Source organism: Larus michahellis, chromosome 6 (assembly GCF_964199755.1).
Source record: "Larus michahellis chromosome 6, bLarMic1.1, whole genome shotgun sequence".
Classification (NCBI taxonomy): Eukaryota; Metazoa; Chordata; class Aves; order Charadriiformes; family Laridae; genus Larus; species Larus michahellis.
The window spans coordinates 47,631,686-47,646,059 of record NC_133901.1 but is presented as its reverse complement, the minus strand read 5'-3'; the positions used below and the strand labels follow the sequence as shown (position 1 = coordinate 47,646,059).

General features: G+C 35.6%; 1 protein-coding gene across 24 annotated transcripts in view; it reads right to left on the bottom strand.

The window, feature by feature from the left end:
• KCNMA1 (potassium calcium-activated channel subfamily M alpha 1) overlaps positions 1-14,374 on the bottom strand; it is a 510,622-nt gene that overhangs the window by 260,104 nt on the left and 236,144 nt on the right. The window lies entirely within an intron of this gene.

Below are 14,374 nucleotides of genomic sequence, written 5' to 3'. Positions count from 1 at the left end.
GTTTGGCTAAATGGGCAGAAGTAAAAACAGAAAGCACTACATTAACTTTGCCTTTCATAAGCTGCTATCCTGCCTTTCATAAGTAACCAGAGGAAAATAAGAAAACGCAGAGTTTTCATTGAAATGAAGTACTCAAAAATCACTGAAATATTAATGTCCAGTAACATCCAATTTCGACTGTAAAATGCTTGAACCGAAATGTTAGAAATAAAATTGAAATGCCAAAGAGTTCAGAAAAAAAACTCTGCTACAATGATTCAGTCTAAAGACTTGTACTATTTTAAGAAACTGAAAATGAGCTTAGTAAATTCTAGTTAACAAAAAAAAAAAAAAAGAGGGGATTAAAGTGTGATTTGCACATGCCTAGAGATATCGCTACAAATATTAGAGTGGAAAGATCACTAACAGCAAAAAAGGAGGTAAGTGGGAGATGACTCCAAATGTTTAGATTGCAAGTTAACATACATTTTTAACAACAAGGTCAGTTAACCACTGCAATTAGTTCTCCGGGTAAATGGAAGACTCTGTATCACATCTCATCTTTAAAATGATGTCTGAGTATCCTTCTGATCAGAAGACAGTTGTTTAAAGCAAAATACTGTAGGAACTGCTATATTAAGAAATGTAACAAAAGGATCACAATAGGCCCTTTGGCTTAAATTCCAAACCCAATGGTATTTCACAATCTCATTTAGCCTTTTTCCCAGTCTACAACCCATAGCAATTTAAAAAAGCAAACCACTCTAAGAAATTCTTAACCTAAGATATCCCAATATCTTCATATGCATTTGAACAGGAAATGAAAAATGTGAAATATGCCATAATTTTATAATAGATAAGCAATCACCAATAGTTGTCGGGAGGAATTTAATTCTTAGCCTTATTTCTTCTTTGTAAAATTTTCAAAATCAGTAAACAATAAAATCCATTTCAACTGATGTTTCCTCCAGTTAAAGTTCACAGTTCGATGAATTTTCCTGGCACCCTGTTACAAATTAATTGTAATTAAGGCAAGCCAAGATAACCCTGAAGTTACTTTCACTCTTTTTTTTTTATTTCCACTTTTATTCTACTCTTAATTTTATACAAAAGGTTTGCAACACTTTAGATCTACAGTAAAAGTGTAATACTGTAAAAGTGTTATAGGGCTTTAACAGAGTGACTGATAATCTGGATGATACCCAGAATAGGCAATTTTAAAATTTATTTTCTTTTTCACTCTGATACAAGTTTATGGATCCTAATTATTTCTCACTTGGATTTTATAATGGTAACATAATGCATGTCACTGAACACCGATTTCAAATATGAGGTGAGAAAAATTAAGGTTAAAATGAAGCTATCAAAGATTTTTTTTAAGCTTTAGTATCATTCAGAAAGTTTATGTGCAGTGAAGAATGGTTTTTCTGTAAGTAACAGTATACCAACTGTTGACTTCAGTACTGCCTTCAATTTTTTAAAATCTAAGTCACCTAAGAGTGTTTTGACGAATATGGCTGTGAATAGCAGAACTAGTTATCTGAGTTCAGTTAAATTAAGTGGACTTTTACTCAGAATGAATACTGTTTAATAGTATAAATAACATCAAACCATACTTCATACATTGAATATAATTTTATTCTTATTATTCCGTTTTCTCATAGGGACAGAAACTGAGCCATCTTTGTTGAAAAATTATAATCTTTCCCAGTAGAGCTGGAGTATCACGAATAGAAGTACAAATAACTAGATGTGAATAGAAAATTACTAGGTTTTGAGAAAACATTAAATTCAAAAGGGTAACAAGGACACCACATATGGCCAATGCAATATCTTTTAGGGCTATTAGCATCAGACTACTAAACTCACATTGTTTAATGAATCTTACAGGTACCACACTGTCTCTAGCAAACCTGGAGTTGTCTGAATTATAAAAATTAATTATTTTATGGATGTTGCAAAGAAACCACTGTTTCTAGTGCTTATCAAGGTGCAGATCCTGTGAGGAAAACAAGTCTGCAAATCTCCAGCAAAAACTTTGCACTGATATGATTTTATGCGCCATTAAACTGTTCCACACAAGTGGCTGGCCCTCATTTTTGAGGCCAAATAATTGCCATCAGTACCAGACAAATGAATATGCCACAAGCTAACAATTTCGCTAAAGAACAGGCTGCTCCGCTCCCTCTCTTGCGCTAGGTCTGGTAAGAGTAATAAAAACTTTATGAGTGCGTTGAAGTGAGCAAGATCTACTACAATGCAACAAATTGCCATTTTTAATATTAATCACATTTGTATTTTATGGCCTCTATCTTATTGAGGCTTGTACCCTATCACATGTACCTTGTGCCGAATACAGCTGATCACTTGATCCCTGTTCTCTTGCAGCACTCTTCCTGGGCGTATTTTAAGTGCCTCACAAATAAAAGGATAACAACATTGTTATGCTCCATTACAGCTTTTCTTCTGTACGCACTAATCAGATCTTAGAATTTCCTTTGTGAAGCTGGTGTCAGGTCTTTGAGGGTTTGAAAAAAGAAGGAAAGAAAAAAGAAAAGAAAAAAAAAAGAGAAAGGTGGGATAGTGATGTTCACTAAATTGCACCAGCTATCTACGAAAGGCTCAAAATATCAGCAAAGTATGGGGAAGGGGCTGAAGCATGCAGGTATATGGGATTTCCTTTTTCTTTGATGTTGGATTCCAGCTCTGGTATTTACCGAAGAGAGAGCTCCCCCCCACCACCCCCACCCCCGTGGCATAGTTGGCCCCGTGACTCTGTCAGAAACGACATATGCGTCAAAAGTGGAATGGGTGTCCTTGCTGCAAGGAATTCTATTTTTAAGCAGAAATGACTCAACAGCTACTGGGGTGTCCCAAAAGCTACAATTTGTCAAGCTGTCAGGAGAAAAGAGAGAGGAAAAAAGGAAAAGAGGTCACGTCTTTATTTGTATCTGTAGCTTGAAAAGCAGAGGGCGAGGCACTGATTGTATGTTCAACTCAGCTCTGAAAGGCAATCTTCTATGCAAGCCATGTTTTGGGAACAGCTATATGGTATCTGGTATTTTTAAAACCCCATCTGAGTTATCTCCTCTTTTGTATTAGATAGATTTGTAAATTTGTCCAGCGGTAAGGAAGAAGGCTGTTAATTCAGCGTGCATTACTAATCTGTCTACAGGGAAAGAAAGCACGGGATAAAATATTTGCAGATGCATTGTCAGATGCTCAGGGATGAAACAAAAAACGCAGAGATTCATTTAAAAAGAGAAAAGGATGAAAACTAAAGAAAGATTCCAACCTGTATATCAATTATAGAATGGTGTGTTTTTTAGAAGAATTTAAAATGTAATTTAAGTATATGTTCGCACAGCATTACTGGAAACACACCAAGCAGCACGATATGAGTTTGTAAAAACAGAGAAGTAAAACCGAGCATGCCATAAATGTGATCTATACAGTTTCATTACACCAACTGACCTCCAAATTATTGCATACAGTAGGTGGTGAAAATAAACACAGGACAGATTTCCTGAGAACTTGTTCCCAGTGAAAGCTACTGGAATCTAAGATGCAATTAAATGCTAGTCTACCTTTTTTTTTAATGCGTATTTCTTAAGTTCAGATCGAAGTCATTATCAAAAGAATGTGTAAGTATAATGATGTCAAACTTATTATTTTATTGCTGCTGTATAGACAGTAAATTATTATTCAGAGAAACAACCATGATTAGTAAATTGTAACTTAAGCCACCAAGTAACAGTTTGTTCTTCAGATGCAGCATAACGTGGAGTGCTGTAACACAAATATTAAATAAAATTTTCAAAATAAACATAAATTTACAAGAGCAGCAAACAACAGGAATGAGAAACTGAGATCTATTGCAATCATTTTTTCATTCCTTAAAAACACCATACGATTATTCCCTGAAGCACATTGTTCAGACTAATTTCAAGTAGCCAGGGGAGGAACATTTCATATTACTATCCATGGAAGACATGGAAAATACAAGCAGTAGCATCAGTCCCTGCCTTGGATCGGAAAAGAAATTATTAGACGTGGATAGAAATTTAAAAAGGACATTGGTTCTGGGGTTTTGAAATAACAGAGATACTGTTATCACTCTGGTTGCTCTGGCCTCACAGACCTATGAGTTCATGCAGAGATATGAATCAAGTATGGTATGAAAACTAATGCAAGATTTATGCAAGCAGGGCAGCAGAGGATCAACCGCAGAACTTAAAACATATTTTAGAAGTATGGTTTTTCTAGACATGCCTGATTATGCCTGACATCTGCTCTGAACCTTCAAGTGAATGAAAGACTTTTCTTGCTCTCGTACAAATCAAACTTTGAGATCCTGCCCTGCAAAAACTAATGGAATTTAGAGCAGATGGGGACAATCTTCCCAAAACAGAGCAAGAAAGCAACAAAGACTGCCAGGAATCAACTAGAAGCAGCTGTCAATTTGCAGTCCTTTTTCACCCTGATGTTTAACCTGATGCCTTTTGATTTCTCACTACACAAAAGCAGAAGCAATTCATTGGGAAAGAAAGATGCAGTTTGGTACACAGGAGTGTTGAATACCAGCCAGTGGCATTCAAATGCCCTATATCAATGGTCACTTGCTTGGAGAAAAATTGCCAGGTGGGGCAACAATGTGCTACAGTCTTTGTCAAGCCACTGCCTCCCCCCCAGCCCTTTAAGAAGCTCAGGTATCCCACATAAAGCATGATCAAACCAAACCAAAAAACAACAAACAAAAAAACCACTTTTTTTTTTTTTACTTAAATACAGAAGAGACAAAAGCAGATTATATCATAGATGTGCAAATCTATGCTTTTAAATCTGCTTCTTACAAACAGATACAGAACCACCAATATAAAGTTTCTTGCCATGAATGCCATTTGCCGTGAGATGACAGCACTGACTTGCAACCTGTAGTACCTGTTGGTACTACATACTTGTTGGATTTGTTATTCATTTTCAGACAAGCTATAAAACGCTAACATCTAACATTAAATCGTCAGAAGCATTCTTGTATGCCTATGCACAGCCTCTGGATTAAAAAAAAAAAAAAAAAAGAATCAGTATTTCTCACTGATCAGCTACACTAAAAGACCAAACTCTTATCTGAGTAACTGTGACCTTGAAGAGAATCTGCCCTGGGCCAGAAAGGATGACCCATCTTCCTTGCACTTGTATCCATTTCAGTCCTTTAAGTGCCTCTGAGTTTATCATCATAAATAATGAACTGTTTTATGAAAGGTGAGGGTGTTAAACGTTAACTTTTTCTCAAGAGTATTTTCTAGGCAAAAAATATTTTTGTAAGATTGAAATCCTAAGATTGACCCTCACTGCTCTGCAGGCTTAGATCCTCAGAACAACAAAGTAGTCTTCATTTCCTTTCAGTGTCCCAGGCCTTACAGTCTTCTTTACATTACAGAAGACATAACAATGAGATAGTCCGACATCCTACCAACTGGAGTATCACCAATTATATGTACAATTGAGATACCAAGTATTTTACTTTCTTCAAAGCTCCTTTTGCAGGAAATTCCACAACCATTCTAGGTTATCTTTTCCAGTATTTCAGCACTGCCAGAGCTGTCAAACTTTCCCTAAGAACCAAACTAATTTGGCAAAGTTGTAAATTATACAGATTTTATAGTTTCTCCAGACACCATGGAGATGACCTTTGGTTACCTTTGCACTTACATATTGGAATGGTGCCACGTCTGCCCTCCCTGTGTCACAAGGTGGAGGGGTTTTTTCTTCCCCAGGCTGAACAAATCCTTTTCCAACAACCACTCCTCATTCCTTTAACTTATCTGTCACAAGAAGTTTCCTCAACTTTTCATCATTCCTGTTTTTCTCCAGACTCTCTCATTAGTTTGTCTACATATTTCTGATATGATGGTGCAGAAAAAGAAGCATGCTTTGAGGTCTTACTGAGGCTTAAGATATTCTACTGGTGTTAGTCTAGAAATTTCACTGCTGTGAAATTTTTCCTTTCCTCTCCACAAAAAATATGAAGCCAGGTTTTAGGTGTAAAATCTCACTCCTTTGAAAAAACCTTAGTATGTAAATATAGCTAACAGGCTATTCAGATTAGACAACCCTTAATTCAGAGTTGAATTTCCTCCATTCATCCTTAAAAGATATAAACCTGAGAGAGCAACATGTTGTGCCCTCCTGCAAACATGCCAGTGATAAAGATTTTTGTCCGTATCAACCCCAAATTTCTGGCTATTCATCACAAATTGGAGAAGGAAAAACTAATGGCAAAATGCTTCAAAAAAACATGAGCAAATTCCATCTAGCACTCAAAAAGAGATCTGATTCTTGAAATACGATACTCTCATTTGTTCAGCTAATATTCTAAGAGATGCTGAAATTTAAACCATCTAAGAATTGACTCATGAAAAATGAGAACTTAGCTTCTTGAAGATTAAACTCTTGAGCCTGCTATGTTCAGTATAAACACTATTAATTCAAGTGACAGATATTTACATAGAGTCCTATGTGGCAACATTTTCATACAAATAAAGTCACTAAATATCACTGCACGTATAAAGTTTTGTTATTTAAAATTACTGACTTATTTTTGGAGTAACAAAACAATACAAGCTTGAACTTCAGTGATTCCTTAGCGTGCAACTGGCTACAGCTGGAAAGCAGCTTTGCAGAAAAGGACCCGAGGGGCCTGGTGTACATGTTGAATATAAGCCAGCAACGTGCCCTTGTAGTAAAGATGATCAGCAGCATCCTGGGCTGCATTAAGAAACATGTCTCGAGCATGGAGACATAGACATACAGGAGTGAGACCAGTGATGGGCCACAAAGATAATTAAGGGAGTAGAGCACTGTCATAAGGGCTGAGAGAATTGGGACTGTTTTGTCTGGAAAACAGAAGGCTCAGCAGGGTCTTACTAACGTGGATAAATACCTGATGGAGCCTCCTTTAGAAGTAAAGGAAACACAGCCAGACTCTTCTCGGTGATACCCAATGACAGGACAAGAGGAAATTACACTAGCTGAAACACATGGAATTCCAATTAAACATAAGAGGGGGAAAAAAAAAAAAAACTGACCACATTTGACTGTGAGGGTGATGAAACACCAGAACAGGTTGCCAAGAGAGACTGTGAAATCTCCATCCTTGGAGATATTCAAAACCCCACTGGACACAGTCCTGAGCAATCTGCTCTAGGTAACCCTGCTTGAAGCAGAAGGGTTGGACTAAACAACCTCTTGAGGTCCCCTCCAATCTCAACAATTCAGAGATTCTGCATCAAGACAGCTCAAATGAAGTTACATGTTGAAATATAAGCTGGTTAGCAAAATACTGAAAACAAACCAAATAGAAGATAATAATCGTTTATTTCCAGAACTGCATATACAAAACAGACATGATTTATGCCACAAAATTATTTATTAATTTCTCATTTTTAGTAGTTTAACAGAAATTTTGACCTTACTGAAATGTTTTACAAGGCCTAACACTTCAGAAAATTTATGCCATTGCAATTTATCATATCATCAAGGTTGTGTATCATGATTAATAAGAATTTCTGTATAATACCAAGGAGTAAAAACAGAACCAAAAACTTCCCCAGAGCTTGATTTGCCAATTATTATAAAAGGAAACTTTTTTTTCCTTTTTATCTGAAACTCATTCACAGTATTTCTCATTCAATTCATTTGAAACAATCAATTTTTACCATTGAGCAAACACATTCTTCTGACATTGATTAATAGGAACTTCATTGCATTGTTTTGTCTGGAGAAAACAGGATATTTCCATATTGCCTACCCAGTGATTATGTATAACTAGTGATAATCATTGTAATCTAATGTTGATTCATCAATACGACAAACATTATTTGTGGTTATGATCTAGCTGAAGAATACTAGAAAGTTTTATGAAGGAGTTTTACAACTTTCCTCCTTTTCCTAAATAGACTGGAAGGGTTATTCAAGTAGTGTTTTACAAATTTTATCTGCATATAATTTACCAAACTTGAGCTCTCTGAGCACGTCAGGGAACAAATGCAAACACTGAGCTAAGAGATGGATAGCACATAAAAAAATGCATCTAATTGCTATAGGTATGCCTCACTATATCCAACTTTTTCAATAATTCAAGAAAGATAACACCTAGAATAACTGGTTTCTGCATCTCAGAAAACATACAATCATACCTAACTCCTGTGTCCTAGACAGCTAGGTGTATAGTAACACATAGAGGATAATTATCTATTTTTTTTTCTCCCATTGCGACTCATTTTTTTTTTTGCTTCTTGCTTTATAATAATATTATTGCTGGATTTCACTCATAAATAAGACCATCTGCACCTAAGAAAGGCCTTCTATCTTTCTGGTATTCAACTGTATGCAGAAGCCATACATTGTATTGCATACCCACCTGGCTTCAACTGTAGCACACCATTATGAAAGCAATGAATCTGAGCTATGGGCATTTTCCGTGAAACTTTGCAAAGCAATGAAGAAAAATTAATGTTCATTGCCACAAATTCTTCTGCAAATCACTTTTCAATTAAACCAACAATGGTTTACACTCCGTTATCTATTACAAACACAGTAAAGATAAAATTAGCCCTTACTTATGACTGAAAATGTTATTTAATGCTGTATCAGTTTAAAGGGTGCTGACAGAGTCTTTATAAACCATATATTTTATCATTTGCTGAGAATCAGCAGTAGGAACAGCTGAAGTTATATATAATAGTAAAAACGAAGTGACTTGAAAGTAATGACTCAAGAGAAATTCATTTACATATTTAACCTAAACTTTCTTTACATCAAAAAAATTACACTTATCATTCCCATTTGACTGTTGAGCAATTAGTAAAATTAAGTTTGTTTTAGGTACTCTTTCCCTCTTTTTGTAAAGGAGAGGTGGGGAGAACAAAACCAACTGGATTTACTTCATCACGGGACAAAATTTATCATCCCACAGGAAGAGTCAGAAATTGCCGCAGTATTAACAAAATTTAAATGAACAAAAAAATCAAAATTGACAAGAAGACTGGCTGCAGGTATTTGGATAGTCTGTATTATTTCCCAAGAATTCTCATTATGGGGAGAATAATAATGTTTTAATCTACTTGCCAAGATACAGACCATTGAAACTTTAGCAATTTAAGCAATGGCAAATATCATCTAACGATATTCCTTTGAACCAGATCCCAGAATTTAAAGTCAGCTTCTTCATGCCTATTCATGCATCATGAACAAAATGTATATATATTAAGTCTAATGTGTACTTAAAGTAAGAAGGAATGCTCCAGTGATCACTTAGTGTGGTGATGTAGTAATGAGTGTAGTAAGACAAAGAAGAGTTTTACAAATATAATCAAAATATTTTTGCATGAGTAAATTTCACGATAAGTAGGAAGGGTTGACACAAAGCTTAGTGTTATTTAAGCCCTACTTACTTAATTTCTCAAATAGGAAGGCTGAAATGATATGTAGAATCTGTGCGCACGCGAAATACTGGTAAATGCAATACTTAAGCGCACAGGAGCCTGGACTGCAAGGGATGTCCTCAGCAAAATGATATAGCATAGCTCTAAAACTGTTTACCAGAGCAGAAAAAAACCATTCTTTTAAAACTGACAGACACACAAATGTAAACGAAAAATACATTCACAACACTTAAAAAAAAAAAAAAAAGTAACCTGAAACTTATAATAAAATTTATTAGCAAATTCTGTAACTAACAAAATCAAAGCTCAAAACACTGACCTTTTTTTAAGAAATGTATTTCTGATCATACTAGATACATCTTAATTTATTCATACATCAGGCCACTGGGATTCACTCGAGATTCAGATGTAGCAGCATTGAATTGTTTGATTTACAATTGAAATTTCAATTGCTTTTTTCCCTAAGGGCATGAAACCAAGAGTCATCAAAATGTTCTGCAGATTACTCCAGGTGATGTGGAAAAGCTAATTGATTTGTAACGATAATAAGAGATTGATATCTAAAAAGACTTGATTTTTGGCATTTACACGGACTTACTGAACTACTCAGTTAAACGTCATACCTCAGGCATAGCTGTAAAAGGGGTAATACAGCCTAAACAAGTGAGAAAGATGTAAATTCTCTTGGGCAGTGATAGTCTGTATCTGTAATAGATTTAAGTAAATAAGCCTCATCGAGCTTGTAGTATTCCTACAGAACATTTTGCTGCACTAAATCAAATATCTTTCATAAGACAAAACGGTAGCAGGAGCAAACAAGCAGCAAAGCCAAACATGGTACACAATCACAATTTATCCTCAAATATTCCCACAGAATAGAAGAGTTCATAAGGACTTAAAATAAAACACCACTTAGGAAAAAAATATTTTGCCAGTAAAACATTCCAAGAGAACTTGCTAATGACACTTTTCTCCTTGTGCTGTCACACAGGAAATTCCTCAAATAGAATATTTATTTCCAATGCATCCTTCCTAATTTATTCCCGTACAATGGCAAAAAACAGTGTGACCCCTCCAAAACAAGAAAGCAGACTTTTTATTTTGCATTTTTTTGTTAAGCAATTTCTAGTATAGCATCTCTGATTCTCCAGCTAATATGGCCACTAAGCAAGTAGGTAACAAAGACTTGCTTCACTCTAAATAGTAAAGACAAGCCCAAAAATCTGAACTGAAAGGCACCACAGGAGATAGATAAAGCTCAAGAAAACTGTATTCCAGAAAGGAATGACAGTCCTTTCTAAAAGTCATCCACATAAAGAACAGAACACATGAGTACAGTTAACGTGTCATTAGGTGAGAGCTTATTTTCATATGGTCAATATTTTTATATATGTATTTAATAAAAGCTGGACAAAAGAATGAATAATGATGCACTAGTCAGAATGTCAGCAGTTAAGCAGCTTAACAATTAAAGATGTTTTCTTTTTCTTATAAAATGATTTGATTTTAATGTTTGGAATTAACTTTGTGGTTCACTGTCAAAGAACACTACCCCAATAAACTATATCCTAGAACAGAGCTGTAAAGGCAATTAATCTGATCAATTAAACCTGTGTTTTAAATTGCATTATCCGATACTCTTCAGGGATTAAGTTACAATTAATGCAATCCCAAATGGGCCAAGATCTCACACTCCCACAGAGTAGAGGAGGATCAGTGTCAATCAAACCTTTGTTTGCGGTGGCTAAAAGTACATTTGTGTGCTCTCTCTCCTGTCATAGCATTGATGAAAGGGGTATGGAGACAAGGAGGGTATGTAGTGTATTTTCTGATAGTTTTAGAAACTTGGAAAGCTTTAAGGGAAGTCTAGAATAGACACATTTGCAAAAAGCACACGGCTCATTTAAAAAATGAGTTTAGAAATCAAGCTAAGAATCAGAATAAGGGCATTTTCCTTATGGTATACTTAAGACAAACTTGTTAGTTTTACATCTAGGCAGTATTCAGGTTGCCTGTATATCACATCTAGACAAATGGGATTTTATACAATCAGTATGCAAAAGGGGCAAGTACTTCTGAAATCTTCTCGTATATATAGAAAATAAAGAAATAGAGTTGTCTGTAAGTTTAACTTTTTTATTTTCCACATATAAAAAGAAATAAAGCTGTCTGATTAAGAAGGCAACAGTTGAGAACAAGCTCAGGGCCCAGCATGAACCTATATGCCCATGTGTATAGTTGTATAAATCTTCCCATTCACAATGCCACTGTTATTCTTGGATCCAGCTGTTTTACACTCATTGCCAGATGGCACTTTTATGTACAATTCTAATCAAGTACAATATGTATCACAGTATTGGGAAAAAAAAAGTAGCTCTTTAGGAATAACTACACTGGTGCGTCTGAAAATACAAACTCCAAAAACTGAAAAACACAGGTGAGTAAACATATAAAGCAAGTTGTTTTAATGTTTTCACCTTGGTAATGATGGGCTCTGTTAGTTCGATATTGATGTCAGTTTTTAGTGAAGGGACTGCAGTAAATGAGGTAAACTTCAAGAGACAAGACAACAATAACCGGTCATTAGAAAGCAAGCTCTTTGGGAAAGAAAAAAAATTAAATTTCTGTGTGTCAAAAGCACAGCTTATATCTGTGGTTCCATATTACATTGTATTGCACCCCAGCAGATAAAACAGAACTAAAGTAGAAAAGGATATTAACATCCTAAACAGTTTCCATGCTACTGCCATAACAAGAAATAGAAAATGGAAGCCCTGAGTTACCAGTTTAGAGGGAAATTGAGTTCTCTACTAATGCTTTTACTGACCACACCTAAAGATGATCATGGCAAGCAAACGTTATTCTGAGTCACTAATTCAGTACAATATGCAGAGGTCAGGATGACAAATGGAAATGAAAATAGACAATAAATCTTTAATGCTGATGTAAATAAAACTCAGAGAATTGCTTCTACATGTATTTGTTAAAACACCTTTCACACGCAGAAAAATAATCAGAAGGGGACACAGGAAGGAGGAAGGCTGTGAAAACTTCTTATAAAAAAGCATGGAAAATTAAAAAGTATTGGCAGGCATTAAGCTCTCTGTTCTACTGCAGCACGTTCAGCAGACTCTAGAGAACCATCTAAAGAGTGCACACCAGGTCAGATTTCCCTCTGAAGAATGAAGGATAATTCCATATTTCCTTACCTTGAAGAATTAAACAATGAAAAATTTTAAAGGAAATGTGAATTGGGAAAGAATGATCATTAGGATATATGATGCTATTCTGTACTAAAGTAGATCACTTTCTTAATCAAAACTCTTCTAACTAACTGCTTATGACTTCTTTGAATGTTCTGCTTTTATTGAAACTAAAAATAGAAGACAGGCATTAAAGTGAAGGAATCTCTAAAAAAAAATATAATTATTTGGTTATTTGTTACCTAGAGATTAAAATAATTATGTGGGTGATATTTATAGTATCTCTTTGGCAAATGTTTCACGTTTAACTGCTATTTCCAGTATTGAAAAACACCATTGTCCAAGAAAACAGTATTTCACGAATGAGATTCAACAAATAAAGGAAGGAAGGAGTCTAGTCCTTAGTAATAAGTGAAACATTTCCTACCAGGATGTGACCAGATTTAATTGACAGGGATGCCAAGATAGTAATTTCTCTGCTAAATAAATCCCCCGTTTAAGGACTGAAATCTTCCAGGAGTTGCTACCATGCATCACTGGAAGTGTACATACTCACTTCAAAGACAAATATTCTATATATATCTTGTGGTACTAGGAGACAGCGATTCAAGTTGGTGGCTTGTAAAAAGTAGAAGCGTTGAATAAGCAACAGAATAATCTTAATGAAATGTATTGGAATAATCCGTATAGTTTTCAAAATTAATAACCTTCATACTTTCCACCGAGAATGATTATTTTTGTGATTTTGTTTAGAACCTTTCTTAAAAGGTGAGTTAAGTACTGCTTTTTCCTAAGAAAAGTCAATACAGATTAAAGTAGACCTATTGGATCACAACTGTCCCTATATCTTATGGAGTATGGTGCAGAGCTCCCTAAGTTTGTGCCAGAATCAGAATTAACACAGACATATTGTATAGCAACACAAAGCTGCTTAATTGGCTTTGCTGTAGGACTAACTGGTATGGAGGGTACTATGTTGATGAAGCTGCACTATTTTCTGACCTCAGATCTCTCCAAATAGCATTGCACTGGACATACCATTTCATGTAGTACTAGTCTGAGACAGTGTCTGTTACAGTGATGAACTGGGTAGAACAGAAATGCTTTTAGTTTACCCTCCCCTCACAGCTGTGAGGGCATTCATTTTGCCTCCAGTCACCTTCCCTATACCATGAATATAGCAGAGGGAGCAATGGGTAGTATCTTCACTATGAGCCGTATTGAATTCCTCAGTGTCTTCCACTAGAACTAATCATGACACACATCCTTGCCTGACAAAACTCAGTGGTCTTTCTGCTCTTTCCCCTTCCTTTACCATTCAAGAAAGTGGAGGTGTTATTCCCATCTTTCTTGATGTCCGTTATGTATGAAGTCATGCAGGATTCCTTTGTGGACATAGCTGCCGTTGCGTCTGCAAAACTACTGACAGATTAAGAGTCGTGGATGAATAGATCACCAGCATTTTGCTTTAGACAAATGCTTACATTAGTAATCTTCAGCTTCCGATTGAAAACACGACTTATGTCACTCTACGCATAAAATCAAATGACAGCTAAGTGTCCGTGACACATGTGGAATACAACAGCCATAGAACACGTTGTCAAGGGGAAGCACACAATGTTATATGTCACACACTGTCTGGTGTGCGCACAAGATCCTGTTTGTCTTCACTGCTCCCAGCCAAGCTGTACTCTGTGTTGTTCCAGTTGTTTTGTTGAGGATATCACAAGCCTCCCTCTCACCTTA